This window comes from Phodopus roborovskii, unplaced genomic scaffold (genome assembly GCF_943737965.1).
Source record: "Phodopus roborovskii unplaced genomic scaffold, PHOROB, whole genome shotgun sequence".
In the NCBI taxonomy this organism is placed as follows: domain Eukaryota; kingdom Metazoa; phylum Chordata; class Mammalia; order Rodentia; family Cricetidae; genus Phodopus; species Phodopus roborovskii.
Genome location: NW_026125281.1, coordinates 1390271 through 1404216, shown reverse-complemented (window position 1 = coordinate 1404216; position 13946 = coordinate 1390271).

The following is a 13946-nucleotide window of genomic DNA, read 5'->3' as shown; positions in this document are numbered from 1 at the left end:
TACAGTCTATAAACAATTGCTGAAACTTTAATGCATTTCTGAATCAAAAAATGTAGGTGGAGCCAGATCTGCCGGATAGTTCTGTCAACTTGACAGGTTAGTCATCTGAGAGGAGGGAACCTCAACTAGCAAAATGCCTCCATAAGGTCATATGGGATCATAAGGTTGTAGGCAAGTCTCCTGTAGGGTATTTTCTCTACTAGTGACTGATGGGAAGGGCGGCCCATTGTGGGTGGTGCCATTCTTGGAATGGTGGTTCTAGCTTCAGTTAAAAAAAAAGAAAACTCAGGCTAAGAAAACCATGGGGATCAAGCTTCTCCCTCCATGGCTTCTGTATCAGCTCCTGCCTCCAGGTTTCTGCCCTGCTAGAGTTCCTGCCCTGACTTCCTTTGATAGCGAGTAGTCAGTGATAGGTAAGAGTGAGCCAAATAAAACCCTTCCTCCCACACTTGCTTTTTGGTTGCGATGTTTCATTGCAGCCATAGAATCCCTAAGACGCCAGGCATGGTGGCATAGGCTTTAAAACAGCAGTTTCTGGAGTGGGCTGTTGTCTTAAAATGATACACATTGCGGATACAAAAGAACAGCTCTCACCTCACAGGGGAAAAGAGTTTCTCCTGAAGCCAAAAAACAAACTAACAAAACAAATAAATAAATGAACAAGGCAGGGAATACAGATTGGAGTTTCCCCACATTCCATGTTCCAAAATGGTAAAGGTTTGATGACATTTACAAAGAAACGGGGGGGGGGGGGGGGGGGAGAAGGAAAATCATAAATTAAGGCACTTTCCAAATATATTAATTAGAACATTATGTAGGTGGGTGTCTTGGTTAAGGTTTTTTTGCTGTGAAGAGACACCATGACCACAGCAACTCTTATAAGGGAAAATATTTATTTGGGACTGGCTTACAGCTCAGAGCTTAGTCCACTGCCATGGATAGCAGAAATCATGGCGGCATGCAGATAGACATGGTGCTGGAGAAGGAGCTGAAAGTTCTATATCTTGTTCTAGGGGTGCAGGAAGAGAACAGACTTCAGCTTCTGAGACCTCAAAGCCCTCCCCACAATAACACACTTCCTCCAGCAAGGCCACTCCTCCCAATAAGTGGTAGAGACTTTTAATCCTAGCACTTTTGAGCAAGGACAGGAGAATCTCTGTGAGTTTGAGGCCAACATGTCCTACTTAACAAGTTCTAAGGCAGACACCAATACACATGAAGAACTTATCTCAAAAATCAAGGGACAACTAAAAAAAAATAAAATTAAAATAAAAGATGCAATCCTAAACAGGGATATAAACCCAGCATCTGGGAATCTAAGAAAGGTCAGCAGAGTTGAAGCCAGCGTCTTGAGCAAGAGGTTAGTTCCCATGCAACTTTTCAATGACATCACAGTGCAATGCACCATGGAGACAAAAGCACGAACTTGCCAAGCAAACACAGCTAATTCCATGGTGAATGCAAAGCACCTTGAACCTGGCAATTTCTTTCTAAGTGTGCAAACTGTACAAAATACTAAGACCAGGAAGTGGTCCGTTTGAACTTATTGATGACAGACACTAATAGTCACGAAATTGTAAAATGATAACCAATGTCATGGTTGCATGAGTAGCTGGGAGTGTGTTCTGATGCACAGCTGCTGCGAGACAGGCAGATGTTCTAGAGTGGAGCTCCAGAAGAAGAGGAGGAAGAAGAGAAGGAAGAGGGGGTGAAGGGGAAGAGGAGGAGGTGAGGAGAAGAAGAAAAAGAAGGAGGAGGAGAAGAAGAAGAAGAAGGAGAAGGAGAAGGAGAAGGAGAAGGAGAAGAAGAAGAAGAAGAAGAAGAAGAAGAAGAAGAAGAAGAAGAAGAAGAAGAAGAAGAAGAAGAAGAAGAAGAAGACAGGCACTTTAGTTTCCCACCAAGAAAGACTTGCTGTGGAAAACAAGTCCGGGTAACACAGCAAACTCCATGACCTCTTTCTTTCTTCAGGAGCAACTGTTTACATTAGACTGTTTTCATTTGAAGTTGCTATGGAAGCTTTCTGTGGCAAGCAGCTGTTTTGCTGTAAAAATACAGCGTCCAATGACAGCACCTTTCCATAGGGAATGTTGGGTATGGAAGTTCATACATGTGAACTGCCCCTTTCTATGTTTATTAAATCACCTGATACGGACTCTTTGCAGATGTTATTGAGAATCCAGACTTGCTCAGTTACTTTTATCTTGTTTATATGTAATAGTCATGTTATTTCTATTGATGAAAGGAATACATATGATTGTTAAGGTCGGGTAAAAAAAAATATAGAAATTACCAACCAAAACAAGCTACAAACGTGGATTTTAGAGCTTGTTCTGTACGAACCACTATCAATGAAAAAGAAAACATCTGAATATTGCAATAACACATTGTTACTGTGTCTAAGTAGTTTGAAAGATCAATTTGAATATTACTTTCAATCAGATATATATGAAATCTGGAGAGATTGCTCAGTGGTTAAGAGCTGGGACTGTTCTTGCAGATCGGTTCACCTTGAGTGCACATCAGGTAGCTCACAACCACCCAATGATGATCACGTGCCCTCCCTGGCTGAGGATGGCACCTGCATACACATGTCCCACACAGACACACAGTCAAAAATAAAATATCTCTCTCACTCTCTTTCTCTCTCTCTCTGTCTCCCTCTCTCTCATACACGCACACACACACACAGAGACAGACAGACAGACAAACAGAGAGACAGACAGAGAGAGGCAGAAAGAGAGACCCTTATAAGAAACTGTTAGAGGCTAAGCATAGTGTCTCAGGCTGTGATCCCCACATTCAGAAGGCTAAAGCCGCAGAATAGGATCTCATACCCAGCCTGAAGAAGAGGACAAAACTAAGTCTCGGAGGAGGGAGGAGGTAGGAGGGTGGAGAAAATACAAAGAAAAATTAACAAATCAGGAAGTCAACAGAGGTTTGGAAGTAAATTGGGCAGTGCTAAGTGATTAGGTTCATTTTGAATAAAGGCTAATGAGTGTACTTAAATTTACAAGGTAGGTTTCTATGAGTTTACTCAGAGGATCCACTCACAATATGAGCATGATATTACTAATGATGTTACTAATAGTTTGTAAAAACTATTACTGCTACTACCGCCACTACCACTATTGTGGGAGTTGCACATGTACCATAGCAGCACCTGTGTGGAATTAAGAGGGTTGTCAGATCTCTCCTCCCACTGTGGAGTCCAGGAATCCAACTGGAATGATCAGCTCCAAGTGGCAAGAGCTTCCACGTGCTGAGCCATCTCGCTGGACCCAGAAAAGCCTATTTTTTAATGATGCACTGTTGAAACTCCACAGGTGTCTGAGTCTGGCATGGTGGTTTCATGCATTGTGTTAGGTACACACAGAGAACACTGAGTATAACCCCAGGAAGAGTAGTAACAGTGCCTGGGAAACAGCATGGCTTATTTTATGGGTGGTTACACATTATATTAGGAAAACCAAAGTGAAGAAGGCATGCCACAATCACTCCCACTTGGAAAAGAAAGAGCAAGAAAAATATATATACATATGGCCGCTCCCTGGTGCAAAGCATCTCGGGAGAAATTAATTAACCAAAGGAGAGGGTGAGAAAATGGGACACAGTGCTGCTTCTACCGGAATTCTTTTTATATCGTTTTTATTTTCGAAAACATAACATACCTATTAGAAACAATCTGATTAAGCCAACTTCAATACAAATTGCCACCCGTAAAACAAGAAACCAATTACCAATAAAGCAAAACAAAACCCACGCTGGGGAGGACACAGGGTATAGTCATTGGACTTCTTGTGCACTGCTGTTAGGAATGCAAAATTCTGCAGCCACTGTGGAGAGGGGGGCAGGAAAAGTGTGTCCCCCAAACTGTGAAAAGTCGATGCCATCTGACCCAGCCGGTCCCAATTCAAAGTGAAATCAGTGTACCAAAGTGACAACCGCGTCCCATGTTTATTATTGAGGAGCTATTCACTCACAAAAGGCAGGCTAGGAACTCACCTAGTTAACCATCAACAAATGAGCAGATAAAGAATCACTTACTGCCTGTGTAAACAATGCAATATTATTTGGAAACAACTTAAACGCTAATATAGGGCTAAGTGAACAAAGGAATGGCTTTAGGTGCTACAGTAGGGGTTCTGGTGAGAGAAGAAAGATAGGGAGGGAGGAGAGGGAAGAGCCTGAGAGAACGGGTATCAACCGTTTAAATGTGCACGATTCACTATGTACGCAATTACGTATAACGCCTGTCAACTAACCAGTCTTACAAAGATACCTTGACAGGAGTCTCACACAAACCCAGAGGAAGACCCACTCTAAACCGAACAGAATGATGCTGGTAGAAGAGAACATGCAAGGCCAGCTCTTAATTAACATACGTTGGTTGTCTTTGCCGTTGTCTAGGAGTGCCACAACCCAGATTCTGGAGGCCCTGAATGCAGACGCAGCAGCCGCTCTGGGCTCTCCAGCCTTCAGCCTAGGACTGGAGCAGCATCACCAGACCCTAGGATTCCGAGCCTTCCGATACCTCCCACTGGTTCCCTGATTCCCGTGCCATCCTGGGACTATCCGGCTTCTGAACACGTGAGCCAATCTACTTGATAAGTCTTATCATTACACAGGCATTCTATTGGGTGAATTCCTCTGAAATTCCCCATAACTCGATGCTTAAATACAGTGAGTACCACTCAATATCAATTGTAGCCTAAGTTGATCTTCTGGTTATTACAGATTAGTGTAAGATGCTCACAAGTGGTTTTGGCTAATTTGATTTCTATGAAATAACTGTTAATGCGCTTGGTGACTCAAAGCACTTGAAATCTGTTGGTGACAGACGGTCAACGTGCTTTTTGTCCAGCCTTGGGATTGTCATGTACTCTTTTGATGGTGACATTCCATTAAGAAAATAATTTACTGAAATATCCATCTGTTTCTTTCTGGTGGTACTCCCTTTTGAGAAGAAATCCTTTCATGAAGAAATCAGAAAGATATTTTCTCCTGTGCTCTTTCGCTAATTTAATTAATATATGAATTCTATTTGCATTGAATCTTACATAGAACTGGAGAATGGTTGGCATGTTTCAAAGCCTGAGTTTGCTCTCAATCACTGGTACAAAACTAATGATTCATTCAAAGTCAGATCCAGTTTCTTTATCTTTTCTCTGTTAATTACCCTTCATACTTTTCATCCAGGGATCCCATCTACCCATCTATCTTTCAAGGCTGCTCCCAAGATCAGGCGTATGTTATAAGCTAAGTATTTTGCCCCAGCAATTTTCGTTTGCCGTTCTTTCTTAGAACAGAACCTGGCTCTGGCCCAGGTTGGGCTGCAACTCACTGTGTAGACCAGGCTGTCTTTCTATGTCAGATGAACTTCCTGCCTCAGCCTCCCCAGCCCTGAGCTTACAGACTCAGCTCCTTGCCCTCTGTTTCAACACTAAGCACATTGCAATGAGTGTAATGAAAAGCACACCTTGGTACCTTCCCAGACAAGAAGCCTTTTCGGCCTGTTCTCTCTGGAGTTATTTTAAGTTCTCACAGATATAGTAGATGCTGCCAAATGAGCCAGTTTTTTTTTTTTTTTTCCCAAAAATCTTCTCTAGGAGATTTGTTATTTACAGTCATAAACCAATTGATCAAAAGCATCCTTTCTGAAATGTCTCCCCAGCTGTAATAGTAGTATCAGTTTATTGCTTGTTTGACTTCTAGAAGTTTTCAGTATAAGTTTATGTTTTCCTCATTAAAAAACGAATTCTCTCACTGATCAATCTGAGGTATCTTGCAGTTTATATCACTATTTCCAGAGACCATTTTACAAATTAAAATAAATATTAAGCTTTAAGTATGCCTACTTTTTTTTTTTGGTTTTCCTTTTTTGGTGGGGTTCTTTAGACATTTTATTATTTGAACTTTGAGACAGAAATTCACTCTATAACCCAAGGTGACCCAGTCAAAGGATCCTTCTTCCTCACCAAGGATCCTTCTGCCTCACCCCCTTCAGTGCTAGATTAGCTCATGTACCATCATGCCTATCTGGTGTTTGAAAGTTACATTTTGTGGAAATAATTTCATTTTTCATTTATAGCTATAGAGAAACCCGTGATGTTCTTGTTTTATTATTGCAATTTCTAGTGCATTATAGGTGTACTCAACTTTTATCCTGTGTGTGAGTGTGTGTGAGTGTGTGTGTGTGTGTGTGTGTGTGTGTGTGTGTGTGTGTGTAAAACGTTGATAGTATTCATTTTCTTGAGATATTTGTTTGGGTGATTTTAAACTTCAAAGTTTTTTCTTTCATTGTTTCTCCTTCATGATTATGTCATAATTATTTGTTGTTCATTAATTTCCTATCATTATGCTTTTTTCTTTTTCTTAATTTATTCTATTTCTTAGGCCTTACCTGGATGTTTAATTTCATCTCTGTTCACTACATTTTCTTATTTACTGTAAGCATATTAAACTTCCCTTCAAATTTCTTAAAAATATTGATCTATTATGCTTTATGTGTGTGTGTTGCCTGAGTGTATGTGTCTACTGCAAGCATGCTGGAACCTTCAGAGGTCAGACAAGTTGCATTTCTTGGAACTGGATTTACAGGTTATGAGCCCCCATGTTGGTACTGGAAATCCCTTACAAGAGCATTAAGTGCTCATTAACTGCTGACAATTTCCACAACCCTTCTCTTTGTTTTTATGTCAATTCTATTCCAAATTCTTGGTGTGTAGCATTTTCATAATTATCTGTTTCTGCTTTTTTTACATAACATTACTTACTGAAGTGTTTTCATTTTCTTTTCTAAAATAGGCGAGTTTTCTTTTATGACCTGTTTTAAATGAGATAGTCAGGAAATATGGTTGTATACTAATTATGCTTTCAAAATTTATAAGATCATCTGTATCTATACACTTATTTGGATATTTGCTATATACTTATTAAAGTGATATTTTGAAATTTCCTAAAATTGCCTAGCTTATTTTTAAATGTGGATAATAATGTAAAATTATACCTTCTTATTGAGTTGAAATTCTCTCTTCAGTGTATTAGTTAGCTATTCTCCAACAAATGGGGTTGAGTATGTTGGCTTCAAGTTGTGTCCTTTGAAAATTTATCTGTAAAAATTATTCAAGACCTTAAAGTGATTTTTCTGGGCTTGGAGTGTAGCTAAGTGGTAGAATACTTCCTAGCATACACCAGCCTTGGGTTCAAACCGTAGGGGCATCAAAAAGGAACAAACAAATAAGAACAGTAGTAAAAGCAAGTCTTTAGAAAGGCTTTTGTTTACAAAGTACTTGGTGAAACTAAGTGTCACTTACAACTGAACTTTCCCCTTTAAATGTTTGTAGCTCTTGCTCTCAGGGTGAATCTAATCTAAAGGAGTACTACATAAGGGTTTTTTACTGTTGTGACAACACTCTATGATCAAAAAACAAGTTGGGGGTCAAAGACAGACTTTATTTCCAAGTAGTAGTCTGCAAGCAGAGTAGGAGCCTGGAGGCAGGAGCTGATGCAGAGCCCAGGGAGGATGCTGCTTACTGGCTTGTTCTTTATTGTTTGCTCAGTCTGCTTTCCTATAGAACCCAGGACCACCAGCCCAGGAGTGTGCTCACCCAGTAAGGCACTGGGCCCTCCGGCATCAACCACTAATTAAGCAACTGCCATATAAGGCTGAAATACTGTTAGGAGTGTTACACTGAAGAAACTGCCCTACAGAGTTAAGCGTCCCTATTTCTTAGTCAAGGCTCCCTCTCTGAGATGACTCCAGTCTGTGGCAAGTTGACATAAAACTAGCCAACACAGAAGGCGAGATGAAGTATGTTCTTCAGATGAACTGTCCTTTTCTTCCACTACACCCAGACTGTACCTTCACCCTTCACGGCCGTATCCCTCCCCTTTTACTCCTCCACATCCTTCTTTTCTCTGTTCCTTTTCAAAGGTCCTGTGTCCCTGAAGGGGCCTGCAGTCAAGCTTGTCCACTTTAGCTAGCCAAATGCTTTCTTTAAAAATGAATGTGTCTTAAAATGTAGACTGTGTGTCATGAAGAACTTCCAGGTCTCCCCTTTCTGCACCGCTCATTTCCTTGGTGTGATTTCACAGTGAGTATAAACTCTGGATGCTCCTAAATGTCTGCCAACTTCGCCATGGATCTCACTGTTTAATTGGATGCATTATGTCCTGTATTTTTAGAAGGGCTTCTCTAGATGTAACTCTGCAATACCATCAGAGGAGGGCTTAGCCATGAGACTTCTAATTGGAGAAATACAGTAAAATGTTGCACATCTAGTCTTTTCTTCAGGCTTGAGATTTGTCCCAGGTCAGCGTTTATAGTAAATTATTTAAATAAATAAAACACAGAGCACTGTTCATGATTCTTGGAACTCCACCAGACACTTCTAGTCACTATGAGATGAATACTTTAACCATGATGAGGAAAATACCAATACTCATCTACCATGGTGGCTCCCAGCCATAGACCTCTTCTGTGGATGGAAAGGATGAAAATAAGATACCAAAGCAGAAAAGAAAAATGCAGATACAGAGAGGCTGCCTTGACAGTCTTGTGTCTGTCTGTGTGTTGTCCCAAAAATAGGGAAAAGGAAAACATGGCCTCACTTCCTATGGGTGAGTCAGTTTGAGATACAAGGTACAAACACAACTAAAACAAAGTTTTGAAGAGCCAGGTATGAGTGACACTATGCACAGATAACCCTAAGACTTTGGGGGTTGAGGCAGGAGGATCAAGATTTCAAACTGAGCTGCATAGCACATTCAGAGCCCCAACTACATGAAACATTTCGTCAAACAAACAAATAGAAGCAAAGTTTTGAGATACAGAGACAGTGTGTTCTCAAAAGCCCCAAGTACGTAAACGTTCACTGTTCGAATCTAAAAGACAGTGCACACAGTCGAGGCCTTGGCCCTGTGGTCTTCCTTCTTTCCCTGGTCTTTGAAGAGAACCTCCAGCTGTCCACTTGGTGCGTGAGTGGGCATGTATGTGCCACAGTGTACAAGGGAAGATCCAGAGGACCATTGGCAGAGTTAGTTCTCTCCATGTGCCATGTTGGCTCTGAGCTCTGAACCCAAGCTTGTGACAGTGCCTCTATGCCTCGTGAGGAATATTTTTCACATTCGTCACATCTATTTCGCTACCAGATCTCTTTCTAGGCTCAAAATTTCTGAGTTGCACATCTCTTCTAACAGCATAGTCATGTGTGCTCTCACAATGCTACCCTGTAGACCTTTTCTCCCAACCACAAACTCGGGATGTGCTCACACCATCTCCCTTCTTACACTACCCAGCATCTTCTGATCAGTCTGTGGGAAGGCAGAGTCGGAATATTATCCGCAGGATTCACATTTTTGCCCTCTGCTGTCTCTCAGGAAAGGCTTTGCTCAATATTTCATTTTGTCTTTGCACAGCTATGTTGTCTTACGCCTTTTTTTTCTATCGGTGGAGCTACCCCTGCCATATGGCCATGTACCACGGCCACGGTGGTATCGGCTTCCCTACCAGGAACACTCTTCCCTGTTCTTTCCCACTTGCCACTTAGAGAGCAGCCCAGTTCTCACTTAGTAGATGAAGCTCATTCTGCCCTGTCAGAATCAAATCCTGTCTTTCCCTGCTTCTCTTCTGGCGTCTCCGACTTCTCATTCAATAAGCCTGAGTAAATGCAGTTACTAAATTAGGATTTACCTTGACAGAAATCTCCAGGAGTACAAGGTCATTACCTAAGACACCAGTGCCCTAATATTTAAATACTTTATTAACATTTTAACTGTGAAAGGCATAAAGATGGATGTATGTGTTGCACAACAAATGAAACATCAAGGAGCTTTGCCCACGTGAAGCCTTTTTTCAATTATATACACACGCCAGGCATGAAACAAAACATGCAGCATTAATATACAGTTGCCATCATTCCTACTCTTTTTAAGTGTGTGTTTTATTTTTAATTGTGTGTGTGTGCGCGCGCGTGTGCGTGCGTGCGTGCGTGCGTGCGTCCGTGCGTGTGTGTGTGTGTGTGTATGTGTGTGTGTGTGTGTGTGTGTGTGTGTACAGGTATCTGCAAAGCTCAGAAGACATGTAAAGCTTCCCCAGAGCTAGATTTTGAGCTGCCTAATTTGGGTTCCTGAAACTTAACTCTGGTTCTCTGTGTAAGAGCAGCACACACTCTTAAGCTATGGGCAATCTCTCCAGCTCCTTCCTTACTTATTTACTATAATTGATGGAGGGGTGGCATTGCTTGGTGGCAGAGGCATTCTGTTGCTATAGCACCAGTTTGCTTTTATTAGTCATCTCCTTGGACATTTACATGGATTCTGAAGCACAAGCGCAAGACATTAAGCTTTTATGACAAAGGACAATCACTATTCTCCATTAAACCACCATGCAGACCTGTGCCTACTCTTCTCTTTATAAACTATAAATCATGGGTTGACAAGATTATTCACCGGGTAAGGGAACTTGCCTTTAAGACCAGAGTTCCTCTACCAGTATACAGATGAAAGAAGGAGAGAAAGTTGTCTTCTGGTTCCTTATGTGTACAAACACACACACACATAGCAAATAAAGAAATGCAATGTAAAGATCTTAGTAATTTTTAATTCTATAAACAAAGTGTCTCTGTTTTCTAGCTTTAAAAATTATATGAAAGAGGCCACACCCATCATACTCACTTAGTATTCTATGATTCATTCTTTTTACCTGTTGTTGGTTCTGAGATTCATCCATGTTGATGGGTGTACTCCTAATTCATTTCTTTTGCATTCAAGGCTTTATTTCACTGTATGACCATAAAAAGTATTTTCCTCATCCAGTCCCTATTGGACATTGCTCTAGTTTGCCAATTTCTCCTGTTACAGACAATCCTGCCCTGATTGATACACTGAATATGTCTCCTCCCATTCATGTTCAAAACCTCACCTGGAGTACATACACTGCAAAATAACTGCTCACTTTGAAAGGTACAAGCTCACACAGGTAAATTACATTAGTGAAGTAGAGCTATTGTATGTGCTATAGACAGGCATGTTTACATTCATAGAAATACTGGATTTCCTTACTTTCCTTTTTTCTTAATACCACCTGCCATTACCTATGTCATAAAGCTTACCTTTTAAACTTGCAGCCTACTTCATTGAAATATGTATTCACTCAACTGTTTACCATGTAACCCATTGTGTTTCAAGAGATACACTGAGTACCAAAATGCGTTCAATTTTATAGACCTTTCTTCCAACAGTTGATTAGAGTTGAGACACATGCTAGATCCTCAGTATCAAAGCTCACCCAGTATCTATCAGAATCTGAAAATCATTTGGATAGACTTAAAACTAAAACACACTGGAGGGAGCTGGGGATGTAGTTTAGTAGTAGACTGCCTGCCCAGCAGGTGAGGACATGGGTTTACTAATGCTGGTACTGAGACTAAAGATAACTAAATAGATAAAAGCTTCAAAATAATAATTATTATTATTATTATAACAATAATGAAATACAATAACAATAATAGTGAATATCTGTAAATAGCCAGTGTGTGGCATATTGTAAATTGTTGATTAAACTGTCACAAAAAGAAATTGTTTTCCAATTTCTAATGCTGTGGTGGTATCTTTGAACATTAACTATCAAACTTGTTTTGTTTTTCAAACACAATCCCTTGGGGCCAGAGAGATGACTCAGTAGTCACACATGCTGGCTGCTTTAAGCCAGATTCCATGGTCAGCACCCACATGGCAGCTCACAACTGTCTGTAATTAGAGGATTCAAAGCCCTCCTCTGGCCCATGTGGGCACCAGGTACATAAACTATGCACAGAGATACATGTAGGCTAAGTACTCATGCACATAAAAAGTAGTTTCTAAAGAATTTTAAAAAATGTAATAACATACATAGTAATATGAAAACTGTTAATCTGATTATTGTCTCACATTTAGAACTAATCACTCTGCTTCTCTCTGCCATTATCCTTGGAAATGGCTTATAGTGCTACCTTAACTCTAACACCTTCAAGGACTACACCAAACGCTGTGGGAGTTCCCTTGGCCAGGGAATTCCCCAGAACAAAGCCAATAGTTTCTGCTCGCATCTACTCTTCAATAAACAACCTTATATCCTCCACCAAGTAAGAGAGAGCTGCAATAATGGAAACATTATCCCTCCTGCCTTACCAAAATATTATTGAGTTTCACACCTTGACTATAATGTAGGTGTCCCAGCAAGAAAATATTTATTGTTGGCACACCTTGACAAATAAAAGCTGCTTAATGAGTATGCATGACACCCTCTTAAAGGAATTTTTTTTTGAGCTCAGTTCCTGGTTCAAAAGCACAGGACAGGATATAAAAGAAGTGTCAGATTAATACAAAGAAAATTATACTGAGATGATCTGAATGATAAATTTGCAGGAACAGGTTAAAGTCCTTAAAACTTTCTGTTCCTTATAAGTGAATTAAGGAAAAAAAATGCATGCACTGGATTATCACAAGTGTGCTTACGTGGATATTTGCATGAATTTCATAGTAACCATCTTGGCAGGGTACGTTCTCACTTCCTTCTTTAACATAAATGCCTGATTGTCAGTGAGTCGTGTGTGCTCAGCACTTACTAGAATGCTACAGGGTGTTGGGGTGGGAAGGTAAAGAAAGAGACCAGGCAAGAACAGGAAACACATTTCCAGGCAGAAAGAATATCGTAAAGAAATACATGAGAAATGGAGGTGAAAGACATCAGCAGCTGAAATAAGGGTTACGATACTAAAAATACAGGACTTCAGAAACAGCTTTATGTGAACAAATATTACATAGTTGGGGAATACAGTAAATCCCTACAAAAATCAGTGACCAAAGCAGGAAGGATACATTCTTTGAATTTTTAGCCTCGACTCTCATTCCACCTCCTTAATTATTTATTCCCCCTCCCCTTTGGAATGGCAGTATGCTTTTATTAATTCACAAAATAAAAATATTTACATTCATTCTTAAAATCGTATTTGAGTTTCTAAATTCAAATTTGACACCACCTTCCTAAATAATTTTCTCCCCTTTATCATTACCAACTGACAAAATAGAAATATTTGTATTAGTGCTTCAAATTGCTGTTAAATATTAACAAAGTAAGATTGGTGGAATACAGGTGACTCAGTGGGACCTAGAAATTCTACTCTTCCATGGAAACAAAGTAATATATGCTCAAAACAGCTTCATGTCTGACAATACAAGTGATCGCCAGTAGTGGCTTGGTAAATTATTTCATATATATCCATACAAAGTCACACCACAGAAAAAGGAGAATAAAAAACATAGTACACTAGGCACGCTAATATGTCTGGACAGGAGCCCAGTAGCATATCTTAGAAAGTTAGACTTTTGGAGGCATATATCAATATGAATATATACATGATAAAATACTGGAGTGTTAAAATAGTATAATACAGTTTTTAAAACTTCATTTAAGAACTTGAGAGAAGGCTCAGTGGTTAAGAACACATATTGTTCTTAGAGAGGTCAGAATTTGGTCCCCAGAACATGCATCTGGCAGTATGCAGCCACCTCTAAGAGACCCGGTGCTTTCTTTCTGGCTTCTGTGTGTGTGTTTTCTCCTTACAAGGAGAGTTGTGGGGCTTAGTTCAATGTCTCCACTTGCCTACAGACACAAGGCTCTGGATTCGGTTCTCAGTTTAAAAGAGAAAATCTTCAGTTAAGAGAAATATAAAAGCAATAGATCCAAGACTTGACAGTTAGCTCGAAACACCTTAACTACTGTTCTTAAGCTATCTCTTGCAGCATCCCTAAAGACATACACACCCAACCGCTCATCTGTCTTTCAAACACACTCCTAAGAGTGACCAAAGGGCTCCAAACACCCATGATTCCCTGTTACCTTTACTTCTAACAACATTAAGCTGTTGGAGAAAAAGAGTTGGGGAGTTTTCCTGACATCTGAACTG